Below are 19,403 nucleotides of genomic sequence, written 5' to 3' on the forward strand. Positions count from 1 at the left end.
TTTGGTCTGACCATCAACACCCAGTAGACTAAAGTACTTGCACAGCCGGCACCAGGTGGTACCTTCCCTGAACTAAATATCACCATAGAAGGAATAACTCTTGAACAGGTAGACCAATTCACCTACCTTGGTAGTATTCTAACTACACGCTGCAACTCAGCAAAGGATGTGGAAAGTAGAATACGCTCTGCCCATGCAGCTTACGACCACCTCTCCCACCGAGTTTTCTTGAACAAGGATCTCAAAATATATACCAAACTAATGGTGTACCAGGCTGTAGTCATAACAACATTACTATATGGATGTAAAACCAGGACACTTTACCATCGCAACACAAAGAAAATGGAACGCTACCATTATCAGAAACTTAAATCCATCATGAACATCAAATGGGAATATACTGGCACATCAACTGCAGGAAGCTGTATGACTCGTTCTACCGAAGTTAGATCTCTTAGACTTGAAGGAGGAATCTTGTAATGAAAGCTGTTATACTTTTTGTACCAACTAAAGAGAGAATTTGACGAAAGCATCATGCAGTTCAACAAATTGGATGGAATATTTCAGGCTGTGATGCAACCTCTTTCCATAGGACCTTGAGGCGAATGATGTACCAAAGCAACTTACTTGTAGAACTTTGACAAGGCAGAATTGCATATGGAAATGTTACAGCTGAAGATGACAGAAGAAAGGGCAGAGAATTCCGGTGTCGTTTTTCCTCTCCATTGATAGAGATTCATACCCTAACCAGAGCGAGTTTTCGAAATATGTAATAACAGTGTGTCGACATGTGTGTGAAAGTATTATTTCCAACATGAATTTTCTGAAGAAACTTTTTCAGATCCAGAATAACTCATGAATAATTAAGGGACTGCATTGCAGGCAATTCGCACACTCCGGACAATGGGAAAAATTCACAAAACGAGACATGTAATTTTTTTCTTACAGATGAGAGGTTGAGTGGCGACATTTCGAACGCGCATACTGTTAGTAAATTTAAATTACACTGAAGGCTTCCTGAGGAATTGTGGCCCATGCTTGCTGCACTGCACGGGTCAGTTGTTTCAGAGTTGTGGGTGGCTGAAGACGGTTGGCCAGTTGTCGACGCATCATGTCCCACACATGCTTAATAGGACTGAGGTTCGGGGATCTGGCCGGCCATTCTAAGGTTGTGATGTCGTGGAGAGCTTCTCTGGAGATGCGTGCAGTGTGAACCCGAGCATTGTCCTGCTGTAACATCCCATTAGCAATGTTCGCCATCATAGGGACAACCACTGGATTAAGTACCCTATCAACGTACCGTCGAGCAGTCATAGTGTCCTCAACAAGCACTAATTGTGATTTCACATTAAAGCCAATAGTTCCCCAGACCATAATGCTTGGTGTTGGCCCTGGGTGCCTCACGAAAATAAGATCTGGGTGGCCCCTCTCCCCGGTACGTCGGCGCACACGATTCCGGCGATCATTGAGGGCAAGACAGAAGGGCGATTCATCACTAAAGACGACCCTATGCATTTCGTCGACCTACGTCGATCTTTCTCGACACCATGCCAGTCTTACCCGTCGCTGTTGTGGGGTCAATGGAACACCTTTTGCAGGGACACGGGCTTGTAAGCCAGCTGCACGCAGGCGATTACCAACTGTTTGTTGTGTAACGTGGGATGCCACAGCTGCTCGAATTTGCGCCTCTGTTGCATGGGGTTCCATCCGGGCTATCCGAATGATGCGGCTATCCTCTTTCACAGTTGTATGTCGCGCTGGGCCTGATCCAGGTCTACGAGTGTGGGTACCTTAATTTGACCACTGCTGCCATACACGTTGTACCGTAGATGCCTGTCGGCCAAGACGTGCAGCGACAGTCCTTAGCGATAATCCAGCCTCACACAGCCCAATTATCCGAGTCCTCGCAAACGGCGACAGTTGTTGATAGCGTGCTCTTCTCTGTCGTCGAGGCATGTTTGACGGGGAACACTTCACTGCACAGACTGCAAGTCAACGGACCAGAGTCCGTATACTGGAGTTGATTCCTCCGCGACCAATCACGTGGGGAGACATGTAGCAACAATCCAATGGGTCTGAAACTTTGATCGTTTACATACCTATATGGAATCGTTCCATATCTTGAAAATCAACACAAACGACCAATGCCTTCATGGTGTTGCAATTTCCATTTCCTTAAGTGTATCACTGACAATGATTCCAGTACAGCAGTTCGGCTTTATGAAAGGAAGATGAACTGTTAATGCAGTAGCGAACCTCATTGACAGCATACATGACACAATCAGACATCGAAATGGCTAAGTCTTCGCAGTCTTTGACGACTTCAAAAAGGCATTCGATCTACTTGACAGAAAAATTATAATTACAAAATTGTCTAAGATAACCCACCAACCATAACAGTCAACAATATCCTTGCCTTTCAGATCAAAGTGCAAGGTAGGAAATCATCATCGAACACCATAACTCAGGGAAACGGAGTGTAGCAGGTTGACCATTCAAGCCCCCTCCTCTTCAACATAACTTTAGCAGATATCATGCAGGTCATTGACAGTAGATCAGTTGTACTTTATCTCTATGCAGACGATATTGTTATAGGTTCGAGTAACAGGGAAGAGCTAAAATGATCAATGGAAAAACTTGAAGAGTACGTCGCCAACAACAGCTTTGTGATAAATAAAAATAAAACATCTCAGATGGTTTTCTGGAAAGGGGGGGCGGGGAGAATCGCAGGTAGTGACAGAATACAGTGTGTGTGTGGGGGGGGGGGGGGGGTAAACCTAGACATAGTGAACTCGTTCTGATATCTGGGTGTCACTTTAAAACGTACGGTCACCTAATTTAGAATTCACGTAAGAGAAAGTTCTTTACCAACCATCAAAAGCATATATGACATTATAAACCCGACTGTCTCTAGGCACGTCCATGGCCTTATTTTACGCCAAGGTCCTCCCAGTTCTCACATATTGTATGGAACTTATTTGGGAAAGACTAATGATGTCCGACCTTCGGACTATTGAAAATGTAAAAGCCAGATTTCTGAAACGAATACTGAGCATCTCTAAGATGTCACCATCACCACTTGCGTATGAATTATCCAAATAAACTTTTTCACTGGAATATCTGAAAATGAGAATGCAGCTTCCACATACGCAGCAAGAAGGAAAAGTTCTCCAAGAGAGAAAGAGAAAATAAGCAGAAATCAGCCTGGACTTTTACTCAAGTGATGCTATGATTGACCGCAGCTGGACTGGTCCAAATAATGGCATGAGAAGTGCTTTGAATAGGCTGGCGGTACATGGGTTGCACCGTCGACTATGCCGGCGATCAGGTCTTCATGAACCGTCCCTACATTGTGTGTGTATGTTGTGTGACAAACATTGCGATCGCTATCATTTCAGCAAGTGCAACAAGAGAATAAAATCTTTACTAGTATATGCGAAATTTTAGTGTATTTATAATGCACATTTGTGCGCTATTAAATAAGTATAAAATGCTGTTTGTATGAGAATATGTTTTATGTTAACACTCCACTGGTTGTAATTAAAAGAAATTCTTGGAAGTACAGTGCTAATATACACTATATTTGAAGGAAAACGAGCTGTGGGGAGACGGAGAGAAGACCTGCGTCGTTGGTATGGACGAACTTCCATCGAAATCTTTCGAGCCGCTGTTTCGCGAATTATAATTGACTGAATCGTCAACGTTCGTATGGAGACGGCGTCCTAGGAAGAGGAATAAGTATCATACAGAGTAACGTATCACCGTAAGCAAGACCAGTACCTGTTCTACTCGGCGAGTATTTGGTCCCCAAAGCCCCTTTTACTGAAATATCACAATCATTCTGGACCCCAAGAAAAATAATTGAAGACCTCTGCATTATCTTTGGATATTCGTATCACTGTTCATACAAACCTGAACTGAAGCCTTGGTCAGGATTCCTATACCTGTAAAGAAATGTAGTAATGCATAATTCCTTGAATTCCTTAATTGTATCAATAATAAATTAATACTATTTTGACACTTTAATACACAGTCGTAACTGAACCAGTGTTTTACTCTAAATATCATGGAATTAACTAATATTGATGTGACGGGATTTACCTTCTGGCCGATAGCGGGGAGAAATCTTCGTATTCGAGGTCCTTGCCTAAAACACAGTCAGGGAAAGCTATGATTTATCCATATCACACACATCTAAGCTTTACCTATAAACGACAAGACCACTAAAAACTTAAGTGATTAATACACGAGTCCGTTCTATGTTCTAGAGGCTAGGAGGCAATGCTTCATCTGTGGCGTGGAGGGACGGTTCTGATATATGTTTTAAGAGAAAGCACAACTTGGTAACAATCGTCTACTAACACTATTGAGAGAAAAGATGGAAAAGGCCTGACTAGTCGAAGATTGGAGGTATCGTAATTTGGAAGTCAAGAGGCACAATGGACGTGAAAATGAGAGATACATTAGGTGTCGGAAAAGAACAAGAGTTGACTTACCATCTCAGTCCGTATGTAGCATATGCTCTACATGTTGGTTTCTTTACTTATAACTCTTTTAGTTGCCTGTTAAGACAAAGCAGCATTGTACCGCTCCGAACCAAAGGGGGTGCTTCATCTGTGAGCCTGGAAGTCTATATAGATAACCAGTCTTATGAAACTTAGGAACATACATAGGTCTCAACACTTTGACCTAAACCATACATTGGAAGTTGGGCAATATAATTTTACTCATAATGGTGGGGATGATTGTTTCATTTAAGTAGACGATAGCATTCATTAAATATAAAATGGGAATGAACTATAATTAATCTTATGATTACATTTATTAGAAACGGGAGCGTATCATGCAACATTGTTATTAAATTGAAAGGAGAGGTCAAAAAGTGTACATGCTCCCTGTGTAAAGCGATACTTGACATTTAGAATCCTTAATAAACTCTCTCACTTATAGAGCATATGACGAGAACTGCTTTGTTTTCGTCGTCACCTAGTATTCCGGAAGGTTGAGGACTTTTTAAGGTCAGAAGGATCCACGCATTTAGTGAGCAAATAGTCCGCGGTGAAATTAGGTTCATGCGATTAAACTGGAGGTCTCCTCTCATCAGGAGGTGCGAATGTGTGCAACCTCCATGTCCTATCATGAACATTTACAGTGTAATTCCCTCAGGAATCTCAACTTGGGGACGGGTTGGTGTCTACGGGACACCTGAGTGTGTGATTGCTTCCACCTCCTGGCTGGTTCACACGAATTCAGTGGCGAGTAATTTATTAGCTCTCCTAAACGAGGAAACAGCAAGCGGGGGAGCATTTTCAGACATGACTTGGTGTCGACTGCTGTGCAGTGTGGACTGCAAGATTAACCAAAAAAAGAGGGTAAATAGAGCAATACATGTTACTGCAGGCCTTATCCTGGACGAGGTGGAAGAAAACATTCAAAATGACTAATTAAAAAGAAGTACTAACCCGATATTCTGAAATTCCTATTGAATCTCTTTCTCACGAAAACCCTTGTTTTCCCGTTGCCTTTTGCAACTAATCGATTATAACTGCCTGAGTTGGTTTACTCTTCTTCAGGGAAGACTTCATATTCCACAAGCACTCCTGATCCACGTAAGCAGTAACAAATTTCAATCAATCAATCAATCAATCAATCAATCAATCAATCAATCAATCAATCAATCAATCAATCAATCAATCAATCAATCAATAACTACTGATCTGCATTTAGGGCAGTCGCCCAGGTGGCAGATTTCCTACTGTTGTTTTCCTAGACATTTCTTAAATGATTGCAAAGAAATTGGAAATTTATTGAACATCTCCCTTGGTAAGTTATTCCAATCCCTAACTCCCCTTCCTATAAACGAATATTTGCCCCAATTAATTCCTTGAATTCTAACTTTATCTTCATATTGTGATCTTTCCTACTTTTAAAGACACCATCCAAACTTATTCGTCTATTGATGTCCTCCCACGCCATCTCGCCACTGACAGCTCGGGACATACCACTTAGTAGAGCAGCTCGTCTCCTTTCTCGCAAATCTTCCCAGCCCAAACTTTGTAACATTTTTGTAACGCTACTCTTTTGTCGGAAGTCGCCCAGAACAAATCCGGCTGCTTTTCTTTGGATTTTTTCCAGTTCCTGAATCAAGTAATCCTGGTAAGGATCCCATACACTGGAACCATACTCTAGTTGCGGTCACACCAGAAACAAATAAGCTCTCTCCTTTACATCCTTACTACAACCCCTAAATACTCTCATAACCATGTGCAGAAATCTGTACCCTTTATTTACAATCATATTTATGTGATTACCCCAATGAAGATCTTTCCTTATATTAATACCTAGGTATTGACAATGATCCCCAAAGGGAACTTTCACCCCATCAACGCAGTAATTAAAACCGAGAGGACTTTTCCTATTTGTGAAAGTCACAGCCTGACATTTATCCCCGTTTATCATCATACCATTGCCTATCGTCCATCTCACAACATTATCGAGGTCATTTTGCACTTGCTCACAATTTTGTAACGTATTTATTACTCTGTACAGAATAACATCATCTCCGAAAATCCTTATCTCTGATTACACTTCTTTACACATATCATTGATATATATGAGAAAACATAAAGGTCCAATAATACTCCCTTGAGGAATTCCGCTCTTTATTTTTACAGGAACAGATAAAGCTTCACCTACTCTAATTCTCTGAGTTCTGTTTTCTAGAAACAGAGCCACCCATTCAGTCACTATTTTGTCAAGTCCAGTTGCACTCATTTTTGCCAGTAGACTCCCATGATCTACCCTGACAAATGCCTTAGCGAGATCAATCGCGATACAGTCCAATTGACCTCCTGAATCCAGGATATCTGCTATATCTTGCTGGAATCCTAAAAATTGGGCTTCAGTGGAATAACCTTTCCTAAACCCAAACTGCCTTCTATCAAACCAGTTATTAATTTTGCAAACATGTCTTATATAATCAGAAAGAATGCCTTCCCAAAGCTTACATACAACGCATGTCAAACTGACTGGCCTGTAATTTTCAGCTTTATGTCTATCACCTTTCCTTTATATACAGGGGCTACTATAGCAACTTTCCATGCATTTGATAAAGTTCCTTCATGTAACAATAATAAAACAAGTACTTCAGATATAGTACTATATCCCAATCCATTGTCTTTAGTATATCTCCCGAAACCTTATCAATTCCAGCTGCTTTTCTAGTTTTCAACTTTTGTATCTTACTGTAAATGTCATTGCTTTCATAGGTAAATTTTAATACTTCTTTAGTATTAGTAACCTCCTCTATCTGGACATTATCCTTGTAACCAACAATCTTTACAAACTGCTGACTGAATACTTCTACCTTTCAAAGATCCTCGCATGCACACTCCCCTTGTTCATTAATAATTCCTGGAATGTCCTTCTTAGAACCTGTTTCTGCCCTAAAGTTACTATACATACTGTTCCATTTTTCACTAAAATTAGTATGGCCACCAATTATGCTTGCCATCATGTTATCCTTAGCTGACTTCTTTGCTAGATTCAATTTCCTAGTAAGTTCCTTCAATATCTCCTTACTTCCACAGCCATTTCTAACTCTATTTCTTTCCAACCTGCACCTCCTTCTTAGTCTCTTTACTTCCCTGTTATAATATAGTGGGTCTTTACCATTCCTTAACACCTTTAAAGGTAAAAACCTATTTTCACATTCCTCAACAATTGCTTTAAACCCATCCCGGAGTCTGTTTACATTTTTATTTACCGTTTTCCACCGATCATACTTACTTATTAAAAACTCCCTCATAACTGTTTTATCAGCCATATGGTACTGCCTAACAGACCTAATTTTAACCTCTTCCTTTCTTTCACATTTATTTTCAACTACAACAGAAACCGCTTCGTGATCACTAATACCATCTATTACTTCGGTTTCTCTATCGAGCTCATCTGGTTTTACCAGCACCACATCAAGAATATTCTTCCCTCTGGTTGGTTCCATCACTTTCTGAACCAGGTGCCCTTCCCATATTAACTTATTTGCCATTTGTTGGTCATGCTTCCTGTCGTTCGCATTACCTTTCCAATTGACATTTGGTAAATTGAGATCACCCGCTACAATCACGTTCCTTTCCTTATCGTTTCCCCACATAGCTGATTATCTTATCAAATAATTCTGAATCAGCATCTGCGCTACCCTTTCCTGGTCTGTACACTCCAAAGACATCAAGTTGACTATTATCTTTAGAAATGAGCCGTACCCCTAGAATTTCGTGCTTGTCATCTTTAACTTTTTCGTAGCTTACAAATTCTTCTTTCACGAGAATGAATACTCCCCCTCCTACCATTCCTAGAGTTTGACCACCGTATCAACACTTGAACGAGCCATGTTGCCCATCCACAAGAAACAGAGATGACTTATAAGAGAGATAAGCGGAATTATAACGAACTACTAATAAACTCTACGAAACAGATGGTGTTCAGACCTATTCAGTGGCAGGCTAGTGGTGAGTTTACTGGATCGAGCACACTAAATCATTTTACTGAACTACTTGGTTGAATAGTTTTGTTCGAACACGGTTGGTTAATAAGTCATTCGCCACTGGCCTAGTGTGAACCAGTCTCAAGCCGCTTGCTGCCGTCATTTATATCCAACGACCTTCAGTCAACACTGAACACGTACTAGGTTTGCGATCCCTAGAGACAATTATAAATTGATTTACGTCGCACCGACTTAGATAGGTTTCATGGCGACGATGGGATAGGAAAGGGCTAGGAGTGGGAAGGAATCGACCGTGGAATTTTATAGGACATTCCCAGAATTTTCGTGGTGTGAAAATGGGAATCCACGGAAAACCATCTTCACGGCTGCCAACAGTGGGACTCGAACCCGAGCTGATAGCTCCGTGACACCAAACATGCGGCCCATTGCTCGGTGCGAGTCCTAGAGAAATCTTCATTTTACTGTGTTCCATACCTCTTCCTTTACATTCACTGTAGGATTAGAGTTCATTCATTTTCTCCTCTGGTTAATGCTCAGAAAGTATAATGACTTAGCTGTACTTCCTCGTAATAATCAGCACCATTATCAGCCTGAATAAGACTTCGACCTCCTTTCGTGAAGACTGAGAAGAGAAACACAACTGTCGTTTTTATTGTCCTAAGCTTGTTCTGAAGTTCTCGGAAGTGTTGCCATTTAAGGAACCTGCGCGCCCGTTTTGACCTTCAGAATTCTCTGTCATCTGCCGGCGAATTGGAACTCTGCTGAACCACTCCGAAGGTTTAATTTATTTCGTTGAGTGCACACAGAATGCGTCATCAAACATCTTTAATCATTTTAATATAGTGTCAGAATGTGTTGCTGTCTTTCGCATATTAGCTAGACCTGTCTCAATCAGGATGTAACCTGTGATCTTGGGATACTGAGTCCTATTTAACCTTGCCTCTCTGGTGCACAGTGACGGTTATTTTCTCCTATGTTTAATCTTAAGAATACTACGGACATTATAGTACACTTTATGTTTTTCTGCCCAAATTATGTACATTACGCATCAGTTGTTACATACACCTTCTCAACAATCTCCTTGTAACTGTATGCACTTTTGCCATCGATGTGTCAGTCTCTCCAGACCTTCCTGAAACCATCCTTTCGGAGCGCTGCGTACCCATGCCTTGACAGCTGTGTCCAGTTCTGCAAAATCCACAAAACGGCGACAACACAGCGTTTTCTTCATGTTCCCGAACACTGTTCGACATTTTTCTGGCGGTGGACTGCCCCTATTCTTCCAATGCATCGATTGTTGTTTCGTTTGTGGGTCACGGTAATGAAGCCATGTATCATCACCAGCCACAAGTCTAGCCATGAAGTTGGCTGTATCTTGATCATGGAGTGGCAAAAGTTCTCTGCACACGTCCACACGCCTCTGATTTTCGTCTGCAGACAAGAGTCTAGGCACCCATGTGGATGACACCTTCCCCAACTGTCTAAGTGGCCATGCACGATCCGCTACAGGGTGTTTCGGCTGATTCCTGTGGCTGCTTCCATTTCCGTAAATGTGATGCATCTGTTTCCTTGGATGATCTGTTCGACTCGGGCAATGTTGGCCGGTGTTGACACTGTCATATTTCTTCCAGAACGTGTTCCCTTGCCCACCGATGTGCGCCCTGTATTCCAAACTTCCACCCAGTTGTAAACTGTTTTACGTGACGGCGCATGTTCTCAAACTGCCACCAAGCGCCAATGATTTTCTGCAGTGGTCACGGCTAGTTTCCATAGGAACCAAGTCGAATAGCGCTGTTCCTGATGTTGCTTTCCATGTTGCCTGCTCCTACGCTGACAGTGTTGTTATGAAATGGCTACGACGAGTGCATTCATTGGCCTCTGTGCGTGTGTCGCCACCAAACGGTGGAACAAGACACTACTTACACGTCACCACTTCAAAAGTGAAATGTGAACCATACTCCGACGTATATACAAAAAATAAAGTGTAAAACAATATGTCCCTAGTAGTATATACACTGGCGGAAAGTGAAATCCCAACAACAAGACATTAGAAGAATGCAATTTAAGCTAAGCAATTGTCTAGACAACATTCATTTAAATAAAGTCTCCAGGTGATAGGTTCAAGTATGGGCGGGAAGATGTGTGGCAAGTTGGTACATTAATAACCGCTGTAGTTGCCACGAATTTCAAATACAAGCATGCAAACGTTCGTGCATTGTGTCATACAAGTGCCGTGTGTCATTTTGTGGATTAGTTCCACGCCTGTTGCACCTGGTCAGTGAAATCAGCAACAGTTATCCTGGTGTTTAATGACGCTGGATTTGTCATCCCATAATGTCCCATACATGCTCAATGAGAAAGGTCTCGCAGGACAAGGCAACTGGTCGACACTATATAGAGCACGTTGGGGAACAGCAGCGGTATGGGTACGAGCGCTCTCCTGTTGGTAAACAACCCTCTGAATACCACGAATGAATGGCAGCGCAACCGGTCCAATCATCAGTCTGACGTGCAAATCTAATATCAATGTTATTGGGATATCGATGAGAGTGTTCTTCCTCTCAAAGAAATCGCTCCCCAGATCGTAAGTTCTGGTGTACGTCCAATGTGTCAACGCTGCAGACAGCTTTATTCCAAATCCTCACCTGGCGTGCTCCTTACCAACCTATCATAGGCACGAACACAGAAACGGTTCTCATTTGAGGACACAACAGATCTTCACTCTGCCCTCCAATTATCTCTAGCTTGGCATTACTGAAACTGCAGACGGCAGTAATTCAGAGTTAGTGGCATGAACGCTACAGGGCTGCCCCTCAAGTAGTTGACCTGTTACCGTTCGATAGGTCACTGTAGTGCCAACTGAGGTTCTAATGGCCGCTGCAGATGCAGTACGATCGACCACAGCCATGCGGCAGGTACGGCGGTCTTCCCTTTCCGTAGTAGCACGTGTGCGACCGACGCCGGTCTCCTTGAGACAGTCCCTTTCCGTAGTAGCACGTGTGCGACCGACACCGGTCTCCTTGAGACAGTCCCTTTCCGTAGTAGCACGTGTGCGACCGACGCCGGTCTCCTTGAGACAGTCCCTTTCCGTAGTAGCACGTGTGCGACCGACCCCGGTCTCCTTGAGACAGTCCCTTTCCGTAGTAGCACGTGTGCGACCGACCCCGGTCTCCTTGAGACACTCCCTTCCAGTGATCATTATTGCCAACACCGATGCACTCTGGATGCATTCCTGACAAGTCTTTCTGCTATATCACAAAATGAAGAACCACATTCTCGTAGCCCTCGTTCAAACTCAATAAGCTGCTGATACTGGCTTCTTCATCTCCTTAAAGACATGTTTGATGGACACCTACCTCACAACGTCAACGCCGAACACTAACGCTCACGAAGTCTGCAGCTAGTATTTAAAGCAAACTTGCTTTGTAAAATCATGTTGGTGCTGCTAACAGTGCTCTTCTTCTACTAGCACGCAAATATGAATAGGTATCATCTTTCAGATGTGCAAATATGCCTCCCGATTTTAGTTTAACTGGCACAACTCCTTATTGGTGTTGGATTTCGTTTTCCGCCAGTGTATTTTCAGAATTAATTGCAAACCACAGGCTCATGATGACGATGCCCAGGTCACCATCATCAAACAAGAAGAAGGAGAGGAAACAAAAAAGAGAGAATGTGTGACAGAGCGTTAACAACTAAAATAATTTAATTCTCCAGTGATTGTGGTGCTTGAGGAAGTACAACCAGAAGACCATATCCTCTTAACACAAATCCAAAGTAGTGGCATACTTCCAACATATCGAAGGATTAAGGTGCAGACAAATGAAAGTGAAGGGCCACGAAAAGCATGAAAATGAAATGCTGTGTAGGGATCGCGAACCTGATGCCATTGGTATCAGAAGAGAACACGAATTAGTTACATAAGGCCAGATACAAATGAAGAAGACAATGACACTTCCACAAGGAAATGGATCCCTTCCATACCGAACCACGTTCTCATTTTGAGAGCCCTTGGCGGGTCAGTTACAACAGACAGGGTGATGGTATTCTCCGTCCCAACCCACAGGCACTCTGTGACTGTGAAAGTACATATGTGAAGAACAGAAACATGAGAATGCCCTTTGCATGCTAGTTTCATTGTATGTGACCTATTGGCCTTAATGTCTTACTTTGGTTAGATTAAGGATATAAATTAATCATTTTGACCTGCCTGAGGATTCCTATTTTTTGCTTTCTTGTGTTCATTAGCACTTAATCTTGTCTAAATTGGAAAACAAGAATTTTAATCCAGGAAGATTATAAAAAAAGACTGCGTTTATAAAGCGAATAAATATTTTCTATTACTTACCGACTCCTCCGTTGCCCTGAGCTGAGAAGTCCAGACGTCTGAAAGAGATAAATATTTACAATGCATTAGTTTTATCATTATGACAGGATTACTCTTTTAAAGTCTCCTGTATTTTTATTGTATACTATTATATATACATATTACAGGTCGATCGATCCATATTAAAAACATTCAATTTCAGTGACCTGCGAATTTTGAAGCAGAACGATGAATTCATATCGTAATATTTTAGCTTTCATCGTGAACGATGCAGAAGTATAAAAACCCTAAAATGTTGACATATTCATATACCGTAAAATTGGTTTGTAGATAGTTAATCTCTGTTGTTGTTGTCCAAATCCCATTCTCGGTAACAAGTGTAGCCATAAAACAGAACTATCGGCATATTTATACAGTGCATACGAACTGCTATTCTATGTCAAGTAATCTAAAGCATCCAAGTATATTTCAGCAATTTAGTATAATATTACCGTTGATACTTAATAACCTTAAATTTAGGACATAATAATTGATTAGTCAACGAAATTTCATTGAAAAAATGTAGCCCAAACCAAACAGATTCCTTGCAAGGGTCCGGTAATGAATAATGGAAGCCTTATCTTTCCGTTCTTCTCTATGGAGAGAGCTTTACTATCTTATCTCATTTAATACCTATAGCAGTCAAGCGGGTGCTCATACATAAAATATATTATTCGTGGAGACGAGGCTTTCATTCTTGGAACGTTGTATTGACTAATGTTTCCTTTGTAAGTGAAGTTTCATACAGTTTTAAATGAAACTTCGAATTTGACGTCAAGGAATCTTTCTGGGAAACAGTTTCCGATGCTGTACTTGCTCTTACCAAATGCTTACCGGTACTTGAAGGAGCATAACACCATCACTTTCACTGTCTTCTTGATTACGTCATGTAATTCTCTATTATTTGCTACAGCATCCATGGACATTTAGCTTACTGCTTCACGAACTACCGAGGGTTCTTGATTTTCGCGCAAAATACATTATATGGCATTGCGGACGGCTAGCGTTCTTTCATCTGTCACACTTTCGCATAGTAAACCTGACTACCATCAAAGCCAATGAAATCAGCGTCTGAGCGCAAATTCCATTATGAACGACAATACATTTTTTTTCTGTATTCCCGAAGGAGACAAAGGTAAATAACTTTTCCATGTTTCTTAATTCTCTGCACGTCCAACCTGCAGTAGTAAGACTGGAATTGCAACTCTGTATTACGGCGAAGTTGACGTATTGAAACATTCTTTGGTACTAAACACATGAAATTAAAATTATTTGCAGCTCTTCTGTTTTTTCTACGCATTTGTGTGAGCAACTCATTTCACAGATGAAATATTCCAATCAAATTAGAGATCCAGTTTGACTGACGCAGCTGGAAAATGGCGTTAACTGAAATAAACGTAGATTTTTCCGAAATATTTGGAGGAACATAGTAAGAAATTGAATTTAGCAAAGAACTGAACTACGGATAACTATTATAACCACAAGCAACTGCTACTTCTACTACCACTACTACTACTACTACTACTACTACTTACAAATAATTGGTAGTCATTTGAGTTCTAATGGAAAAATGGAGGGGTATGTATTTGTACTTTAAGGCGGAAGCAGGTTCAAGGAAGGGCATTCCAGGAATTTTCAATGAACAAACGAACTGAATATGTGAGAATTTACAGAAGGCAATATGATTTAGTCGGCAGCATGTACAGTATAGTTGGATGACGGGATAATCTAAAACAAGTGAAGTACTGAAATGTATCCATAATAATATTTACAAAAAAGTACAAAAGTTGCAAGCTAGAAGGGCAGGTGCAATTGCTAAGACTTCTGGTGATGTTCTGAATGCAATCGGTTGGGATATAGTGCAATATCTGAAGTATCTGTACTTGTTAGATTACTGGTTGCATGAAGTAACTATATACAAAATTAATTGAGAGTTGCTAACGAAATGCCAGTGTACAAAGGACATAAAGTGGATAATTACAGGCTACTCAGATTTTTATGTGTTGCATGTCGGCCCTGAGAAAGTATCCTGACGCTTTTAGACACGTTTTTGAATTACTATCTGGTTTGATGGATATCATTTCGTGTTCAGGAAAGGACATTCCAGTGAGACTCGACTTATATGATTCCATTAACATATAGATTTAGGAGGTCAAATGGATTGAATCGTTATTGACATATCCAAGGCTGCTGAAAAAACAGAACGGTTGGACTAGACAAAGGGGTGATTGAACTGGTAGCCGAAAGTCTAGAAAATATTACTCCGATAATTATTTTAGGTTTAACATTCTCTGATGGTGATAATTAAAACGGGATGGGGGTTCCACAAGACAGTACTTTGTAGCCTTATATTTTATTATTTATACAGTGTATATAAATATGTTCCTTGGTTTCCCCATTTTCATACCAGGCAAATGCTGGGACTATAACCTAATGAGGGCAACGGCTGCTTCCTTCCCACGTCTAGCCCCTTACCATCCCATCGTCGCCATAAGACCTATCTATATCGATGATATGTAAAGCCAATAAGTTCATTAATCTATACTATTAATAAAAGCGAGCTGGTGTCAGTTAGTTAGTTAGTTAGTTAGTTAGTCAGTCAGTCGGTCGGTCGGTCGGTCGGTCGGTCGGTCGGTCGGTCGGTCGGTCGGTCGGTCGGTCGGTCGGTTTGAAATAGAGCTGATGACATAGGAACCGTATTTACGTCTTCAAGACTGTGATTTCCAAATCATATTCCACCACCGGGGAAGTACAGTAGATGTGCTTATCTTGGGATTTAGTAGCGTGGAACTCCTCTCAAGAGGTCTTGAATTCGAGACGTTGAACGTTGAAGAGTATGTACTCCTTGAAATTCTGAAGAGTCGATATGTTTCCCCTTGAATGCGTTTTCGATATTTTAGGCAATTTATTACCAATAAGTCACGATGTTTTACGAAACGAGTTTTATCGCACAGCAGTTTTCCCAGTTTCCCCAGTAAAGAGTTTGTTTACTTTTGTCGTATACGTGTAGAACCTAGTAATACAAATCAAATGAAACCTCACATGACGTGCTATCACGCCACAGTCCAGAGTTACATCAACTGAAAGCTGCGCAGCACGTCGATTTTACTACTACAACGTGATGTTATACCGAGAACATACTTTTGTTTCTAGATTTATTAGTTCTTCCTCTTTAAAGTGAGATATTGAATCCTTCCGAAGCAAATTTGTTTCGAAATTATTCTATTTTAATTCTTTCATGATTATGTAACGCTCGTTGGCCCATGTAAGGTTCCAAATCTATGGACGAATTCTCCGTCAAAAATTCTCCAATGATTATGCAACTCGGTTTCGCGGCATTTCACAACTTTTCCATTTCGTGTTGTAATATGTTACGTTACGATATTTATATCGTAAATTGCTGTCACACAACTTTCATTATGTAGAGTTTTCGATATGGCTAATATTAATGGAGGTATATCATGTCTTGGTCTTCAGTTAAGGCCACGACCAATTTTTCCCCATCCATAGCTCGTATCTATCCCATCGTCACAAAAAGCCTTAACATAGTTCTACAGAAAAGATACTCTTGACGAGAGAAGAGCATCTGTTGACTTTGTAGACAATAAGGCGGCAGTTACCCTCTGATCTTACAGTATTTAGTATTGCTACCGTAGTGAGCAAAAGGAGGATCAGGTATGCATATAATATGCTCTATAATTGTCTTGTCGATCAAGAACTTACCCTGGTGGCTGGATGATTTCATACGACAGTCTTTCAGCTGTAACAGAAGGAGAAATTCATTAATATCTGCAGAGTGATATCCAGTTCCAGGGTATCGGAGGAGAGTTTCGTAAATAATATTTAGGTCTATAGTATCTTTATTTTACCAAATATTGATAATTAAGTAACTTAATGTATGAACGAAAATTGAATATTAAATATCATTATTTACTTTGAAGCCTCGTAGGAATAGAAAAATGCGGACGTGAATCCGTGTCAGTACTATTTTCATAAAAACTATTCATGGTCAGTACTACGTAATGGCTAAACAAATGGATGGCGATCGAAGTTAATGGCTCTTCATCCATTACTTTGTGCATATGACTTACCTAGTCTTCACAAATAAGTTTGTAAAGAGAAATACGATCAAATTCCCGTTTGTACGGGCTGCCAACACAAAGTGTACAATAGTCATGTGAAAAATGTAAAAGCTACAAAGCTGTGAACTAACATCAGTTATCATTAGACTAGCTACCTCTGTGGATCAGTGGTATAGTGTCGGCCTCAGAATCCCAAGATAGCGGGTTCAAACCCGGCAGAGGTAGTCGGTGTTTACCCGAGAAAATTCATTAAATCTCAGCCATAGACGCCCAAGAGAGTTTCGGTTTACTCGGTCTGCCATCTAGTGGGCCTAGAGTAAAACGGAACGTCGAAATTGACGAGCAGACAGCCAGATGGCGTCAAATTGAAATGTCTGCACACGGTAGCTGAGGCCATACGATTATTATTATTATTATTATTATTATTATTATTATTATTATTATTATTATTATTATTATTATTATACTGATTGAAAGCAGGCTAAAAATTAACAATATGGATTATAAATGATGATCGCAGGTTGTAGATGTAAGATATCGCTATTCCCAACGAGCGACGTATTATAAGTATGACGAGGTTCGAAATCATGTCCCTTGGTATCCTAAAACGTATCCAGAACTTGCTGGAGAAGGCTGGCACAGTATCCCGATCTCATCGAGATGGTATTTCCCTTTGCAATTAAATATCCTTGGGTTGTACGTGTCTCCTTTCTCGGCGTTTACTTCTTCAGGCTGGCTTAGACGATGTTCAAACCTGATAGACGGGTCTACTATGTAGCCTTACTTGTTCTTGTGCGCAATATTCACACAAATCAATTTCGTATTCAATTTTCCTCGTATGTTGCACCATGCATCTAATAATTGTGTGTTACATGCGTCCACCCTTATTTCTCTGGACCTTACTGACCATTCCAATGGGCATGATAAAGTTGAAAGCTAGAAAAGTAGCTGGGATTGGTAAGATTTCTTGGGATATTGTAAAGGCAATGCGTTGGGATATAGTATAGTGTCTGAAGCATTTATTTGATTAGTATCAGCATTAAGGGGCTATGCCAACTGAATATAGAGTGCCTAATGGTTCCATTGTGAAATATGAAGGGTGAAAACCATAAAGCGGATAATTATAGGCCAGTCAGCTTGACATGTGTTGCATGTAAGATCCGGGAAAGAATTGTTTCTGATTGTATCAGACACTTTTGTGGTTTGATAAAAGCCAGTTCGGGTTTGGGGAAGGTTGTTCCAGTATTAATCAACTTGTAGGATTCCAGCAAGATACAGCAGATATTTTAGCTTCAGGAGGACAAATGGACTGTATCGCTATGGACCTATGCGAGGCTTTTGATAGGGTTGTTCATGGTAGATCACTTACGAAAATGAGTTGAATGGATGGCTAAATTTGTAATAAATAAAGAAGTAGAGTAGGTGAATCATTATCCTGTAATGATTAAAAAAGGGATGTAAATGATATGATTGAAGAATTGGATGTACGGGCAAGGCTTTTTTTGGGTGGATGTTACTCTGTAGTGAGTAAAAAGTAGTTGGGATAATGTGAGGGACTGCAAACAGACTTCGATGAATTTGTGAGACTGATATCAGGTATGATGATAAACGGGCTGAAAAGTCAGGTCGTAATTTTCGCCAAGAGGAAATGTCCTCTCAGTTTTAATCACTGTGCTGATGGAGTGAAAGTGCACCGTAAGTACTTGGGTGTTAATATAAAGGCTAATCACATTAGCAAGGTTAGAAATTAAGGTCCCAGATTTATACATGATTATGAGGATATTTCCAGGTTATGGTAAGGTTGTACCAGTCTCTGGTAAGACCTCAATTAGAGTATGGTTCCAGTGTATGGGATCCACACCAGGATTAATTTATACGATAACTGGAAAAGATACAAAGGAATGCAGCACGGTTCATTTTTGAGTGATTTCCAACAAAACTGTACATACATGCATACATACCTAATATTCATTATAGACCCTTATTCCCTTCAACGTTCAGTCCGCAAGCCTGCTTGAAATTACATATCGCCTCCACAATCCTCTGTTTGTAACTAGCATTGTAGCCTCGTTCAATTCCACACCTGTCATCTTTATATCATTAGAAATTGAGTCTAACCATCGTCGTCTTGTTCTCCCTCTACTTCTCTTATCCTACATGACCGAGTCTATTATTCTCCTAGATAAACTATCCTACATCATTCGCCTCACATGACCCCAGTACTGCCGGTTTATGCGTACAGCTTCATTAGTCTGTATATCCTCCGCCTGACTACCCTCCTGCTATTATTGCTACTTGTTCGTAAAGCGATCTTCCTCACTACCTTCATGTCTGTTCCTTGAGTAAGATATCCTGAGTCCACCCAGCTTTTGCTGCAAGCTCACTGGATCAGGCTTGCTGCACCTTGATTCAATCTCACATACTATACTAAATATTTGAATTGATCTACCTG

This window comes from Anabrus simplex, chromosome 6 (assembly GCF_040414725.1).
Source record: "Anabrus simplex isolate iqAnaSimp1 chromosome 6, ASM4041472v1, whole genome shotgun sequence".
Taxonomy (NCBI): domain Eukaryota; kingdom Metazoa; phylum Arthropoda; class Insecta; order Orthoptera; family Tettigoniidae; genus Anabrus; species Anabrus simplex.